This window comes from Apodemus sylvaticus, chromosome 4 (genome assembly GCF_947179515.1).
Source record: "Apodemus sylvaticus chromosome 4, mApoSyl1.1, whole genome shotgun sequence".
NCBI lineage: Eukaryota > Metazoa > Chordata > Mammalia > Rodentia > Muridae > Apodemus > Apodemus sylvaticus.
In genome coordinates, this window is record NC_067475.1 from 76905206 (window position 1) to 76910913 (window position 5708).

Below are 5708 nucleotides of genomic sequence, written 5' to 3' on the forward strand. Positions count from 1 at the left end.
CACACACACACACACACACAGAGAGAGAGAGAGGAGGGAGGGAGGGAAGAGAGGAAGGAAGGGAGGGAGGAGTAAAGGAGAGGAAGAAGAGAGGGAGTGAGGGGAGGGAAGGGGAGGAGGAAAGAGATAGATGGGGGGGGGGGACTCTGACATATACTATATACACATCACCATGCTCCCATACAAAATAGATTTACCTGGGGACCCTGTTCTATTCCAGCCCAGCAGGTCAGAGAACAGCCAGTTCACCACTCACTTTCTGGTAGTTTCTGCCTTGGTCTTCAGGCTTTGTACCTCCCCAGCAGATGTCTTCTCCTGTCTTCCTGCCTCTAGAGGGCACCCTGTCACTAGGAATGGAGCACTCTGGCTCCAACTTCCTGAGGAAGCCCAAAAGAAAGATGGAGGACAGCCGTCTGAAACTGAGATTCAGCACACTTCAGAGCACCTCAGATGAGACCAGACAATTTGAGATCACAGAGACCCGCCCTGTGAATAAGCTTGGGTTCCTCCTCTCTGGGAAAGGGCACAATTGCCACATCCTCCCTCACCTTCTTCTTCAGCTCAGCCTTCAGTAAGCCCAGCCTACCTGGGACCTGAATGCCTGGTGGCTGTTTCTGGCTTCAGTGAACTTCCTGCCAATAGCGATCTACTCTCAAATCTGAAGTCCACTGATTTCAATCATTTACCAATTACTGATCCAAATGCCTTCTTACCAAGGTCACCAATGGAGGCGGGATGGAAGGAAAGAAGGAGAAAGCCATGTTCCCAAGAGGCAGTTCACTGTGCCTGATTCTGATCCTGCAGCCTGTGTGTGCAACACCTTCCCTCCTGCTACACCCATACTATGACCCATGAGAGGAAACAGTCTCCACCCACGTCTGGCTCAGGACCTAATTATATCATCCCTGACCAGGTGTCCTGGTCTGAAGCCTGATCTTTCAGGGCTGTGGATCTTCATAGAGGAAGCCCCACATGGCAGTACAATTCCATCATCTTCACAGGGGGTCTACAGCCTCTGGCTCCCAGCAAACAGGGCAGTCTTCAGAGACCCTAGGAAACAGCACTCTAGGTGGCAATATGCCACCATCTTCTACCCTTTTGGTGTAGTATAAAAGAATAATGCCTGTAATGCCTATAACTATATTTAAAGTTACTAGTGTGTTTTGCTACCTTCAAAAATACTTATCTGAGAAGATGTATTTTTCTTCCCATCTTCAATATGAACAGAAAATAGAAATACGTTGAATGTAGAAATAGAAGCAAAACTGCAGTGTTCTTCCTCAAGATGTACAGTAAAGAGGTTTGTGACCATTGTCTTAAAGGCATATTTACAACAACTTTGTAAATCAAGTAATTATTTTTAATAGGGTAACATTAATGGGTTTTTTATGGTACTTTAAACAATTTGGGATTCTTTTCAAATTCTAATAAAATAAGTGTATAAAATATAACTCATAAAAATCCTTTGTTGTACTCAATAATTCTCACGAGCACAAAATAATTCTAAGAGCAAAATGTTTTTAAAATCTAAGGCCAGGAACCTGGGAAATGGCTCAGCATTTAAAAGAACTGGCTATGCCAGCTTGACAGCTTGAGAAGCCAGGTTACTCAGCTAGATATGGAGACGCACACTGCAACAGTGAGATAGGAGACAGAGATATCTCACTCACAATAGCCAAGAGTATGCAGTGCACCCACGGAATGAACAAAAGATACCACACTACCTCAACAAGTCAGAAGGTGACAACTGATTCCCAAAAGTTGTTCTAATGCATGCTGTGGCATACACACAACAACAACAACAACAATAACAACTTATTCTGAGTCCACATTGGGTATTTTTAAAACTAAAAGAGAGCTGGGTAGTGGTGGCACACACCTTGACCCAAGCACTTAGAAGGCAGAGGCAGGTGGATCTCTGAGTTCAAGACTGGTCTGGACTACAGAGCAAATTTCAGGCTGGCCCAGGATACATAGAGACATAGAGAAATCTTGTCTTTAAAAAAAGAGCTTCTGGTTTCCATCTGCACCTGGGAACTGAACCTGTGGCACACCCCTCGTCACCCCAATCCGGCCCTGAGAAAACTTGTCCCCCAGGAGTGTTGACATAGCCAAGCTTACAGGTGAAACCACCACTACTGCCCCAATACCTGGCCAAGTGGTCCAGCCCTGGCCTCGTGGACACAGGAACCTCAGCATAGCTGAGAACACAATCTTTCCTGTTTCCATCTGCACTTGGGAGCTGATCCTCTCCTACAGCCCTCCACACCCCAAACCCTCCCAACGGAAGCTTGTACCATAGAAGTGTTGACACACCCAGCTGACAGAGAAAGCTTGACCCCCAGGAGTGCTGATACACCCAGGCTCACAGGCTCACAGCAAGAAGAGAGAGAGAGAGAGAGAGAGAGAGAGGCCAGCTAACACCAGAGATGCCTAGATGATGAGGAGAGGCAAGGGCAAGAACATAAGCAACAGAAACCAATGCTACTTGGCATCATCAGAACCCAGTTCTCCCACTACAGCAAGTCCTGGATACCCCAACATACCAGAAAAGCAAAATTCTGATCTTAAACCATATCTCATGATAATGATAGAGGACTTTATGGAGAAAGACATAAATGGAGAGAAGAAGGAAGCTGGGAGCAGGGCACCTTGGGGGCTTGAGGACCCGGGGCTAGGGGGACCCACTGCGGCTGCTTCTGTCACCGCCACCACTGCCACCACTGCTCGTGGGGCTTGTGGCGTGGCCCGTGGGGCTCGTGGCCTGTGGGAAGGAGGACCAGTGAGACTCGGGTGCGAGAGGGCCAGTCGGCAGCGGGACAGCGATGGTGGATATCAATAAACTCAACATCGACAGTATCATCCAACCGCTGCTGGAAGTGAGAAGAGGGTCCAGGCCAGGCAGGAATGCCCAGCTCCAGGAGAAGGAAATCCGAGGACTCTGCCTGAAGTCTCCAGCGATCTTCCTCAGTCAGCCTATCCTTTTAGAACTTGAAGCAATACTCAAGATATGTTGTGACACCCATGGGCAGTACTATGATTTGCTCCGTCTGTTTGAATACGGTGGCTTCCCTCCAAAGAGCGACTGTTTGTTTCTTGGGGACTATGTGGACAGAGGCAAACAGTCACTAGAGACGATCTGCCTCTTGCTGACCTACAAAATCAAGTATCCAGAGAACTTTCTTCTTCTCAGAGGGAACCATGAGTATGCCAACATCAATAGAAGCTATGGATTTTTATGATGAATGTAAAAGAAGATACAGCATTAAGCTGTGGAAAGCATTTACAGGCTGTTTTAACTTCTTACTGATAGCAGCCATCATGGATGAGAAGATATTCTGCTGTCATGGTGGTTGATCACCAGAACTTCAATCTATGCAGCAGATTCTGCGAATTATGAGACCAACTGATCAAGGTCCTCTTTGTGATCTTTTGTGGTCTGACCCCGATAAAGATGACTTAGGCTGGCGTGAAAATGACAGAGGAGTGTCCTTCACATTTGGTGCAGAAGTGGTTGCAAAATTTCTCCATAAGCATGATTGGGATCTTATACGCGGAGCCCATCAGGCCGTTGAAGATGGGTCTGAGTTTTCTGCAAAGAGGCAGTTAGTCTCTCTTTTCCGCCCCCAACTGCTGTCTCGAGTTTGACAATGCAGACACCATGATGAGTATGGATAAAACCCTCAGGTGTTCCTTCCAGATTTTAAAGCCTGCAGAGAAAAAGAAGCTCAGGGCCTTGAGACCTGTCACACCGCCATGGGGTGAGACCACAAAGCAAGCAAAGAAACAGATGTCACTTGACACTTGATACTGCCTGTGTTGGGACTTGTAGCACAGCGTACATGGCCTTTTTAACTGTGGTGAGTTGGTCAGCTGGCCCCAGTAGACCTGTTGAGCCCTTCTCCACTTCGATTATGCTGGCACTTCATTCTCAAGAAACCATTTTCTTTTGTTTTGTTTTGTTTTTAACTGCTGTTCTCTTCCCAGACAACTCTGATGATGATATCACATTGTACACCCTAGCAGTTTATCCTGTCTGATATTTATTTTTTTAACTTAATTCAAATCATGAATAATGTAAATGCTTGTTTTCTTTAGGACTGAAAGAGAGCCCTAGGGTGTGTGAGTCTGTACATGTAATTGTCATAAACACATTCTGTTGATACAAACCATTATAAGCAATTTTTTGAGTTTGAAAGGGACTGCTTTCCCTCTTTGTCTTGTCATGTACAAACTATTCAAAAATAGTTTGTAAAACAATTGGGTTTTTTGTTATTCCAGATGAATTTGAGAATTGCTCTTTCTAAGTCTATGAAGAATTGAGTTGGGATTTTGATGTGGATTGCATTGAACCTGTAGATTTCTTTTGGCAAGAAGGCCATTTTTACTATATTAATCCTGCCAATCCAAGAGCATGGAAGATTTTTCCATCTTCTGAGATCTTCTTCTGGCGGTTCCTCAGAAAACTGGAAATGATACTTCCAGAGGACCCCTCTCCCCACTATACCACTCCTGAGCATATACCCAGAGGATTCCCCAGTATGTAATAAGGATACATGCTCCACTATGTTCATAGAAGCCCTATTTATAATAGCCAGAAGCTGGAAAGAACCCAGATGTCCCTCAACGGAGGAATGGATACAGAAAATGTGGTATATATACACAATGGAGTACTATTCAGCCATTAGAAACAATGAATTCATGAAATTCTTAGACAAATGGATGGAACTGGAGAACATCATCCTAAGTGAGGTAACCCAGTCTCAAAAGAACACTCATGGTATGCACTCACTGATAAATGGATATTAGCCTAGAAGCTTGGAATACCCAAGACACAATTCACATATCAAATGATGCCCAAGAAGAAGGAAGGAGTGGTCCCTGGTCCTGGAAAGGCTCAGTGTAGCAGTGTGGGGAATACCAGGACAGGGAAGGGGTGAATTGAGGAACAGGGAGAGAGAAGAGGGCTTATGGGATTTTGGGGGAGGGGGGATCCAGGAAAGGGAAAATCACTTGAAATGTAAATAAAGAATATATCGAATAAAAAAAAAGAACCTCCACATAAAACCAGATACACTGAAACTAATAGAAAAGAAACTGGGGAAGACCCTTGAGGACATGGGCTGGGTAAGCTCTTAATGATGGAGTTAATGACACTTTGAACAGTTCCATATAGTCTGTTCACTGAGTAATCTTTTTACAGTTGGATCAGGCCTGAACCTGTCCATTCAGAAAGCTTCAAATTATAGAAACAGCACTGTCCTCTGTGAGTGAATAATAATGCTTTCTTTTGCTACATTCTTTATTCTGCAATGACATTGAGGCTTATAAATCAAAAGGAGCAGACTGGGAGCACACAGCTTGCTCCGGCAGCACGGAGCTTAGGTTCCAGTCCTGAGGCCTCTGGCGGGAGCCCTCAGATCTCCGCTTCGGGATCCAGAACAGCCTGGGCTGCAACACAACATCTCCAGGTCCTGGAAGACACAAGAGGGACATCCGGGAAGCCGTCTGGGAGGAGTCAGTGTGCTCTGGTGAGTCCAGCAGGTACCTGTGGGAGCCTTCAGGTGTCTGCTTCGAGATCTGAACAGCCTGGGCCACAGCACCCGGTCTCCAGGAAGTGCAGGAGGTCAGCTGTGCACCAGAGGCCACCTGGGAAGAGGCAGCTTACACTGGTGAGTCCAGCATTGACAAGACCAACTAACACCAGT

General features: G+C 45.9%; 1 pseudogene; it reads left to right on the forward strand.

Moving 5' to 3' along the window:
- Positions 1-2825: 2825 nt before the first annotated feature.
- Positions 2826-5274, forward strand: LOC127682288 (serine/threonine-protein phosphatase PP1-gamma catalytic subunit-like; annotated as a pseudogene).
- The last annotated feature ends 434 nt before the right edge of the window (positions 5275-5708 follow it).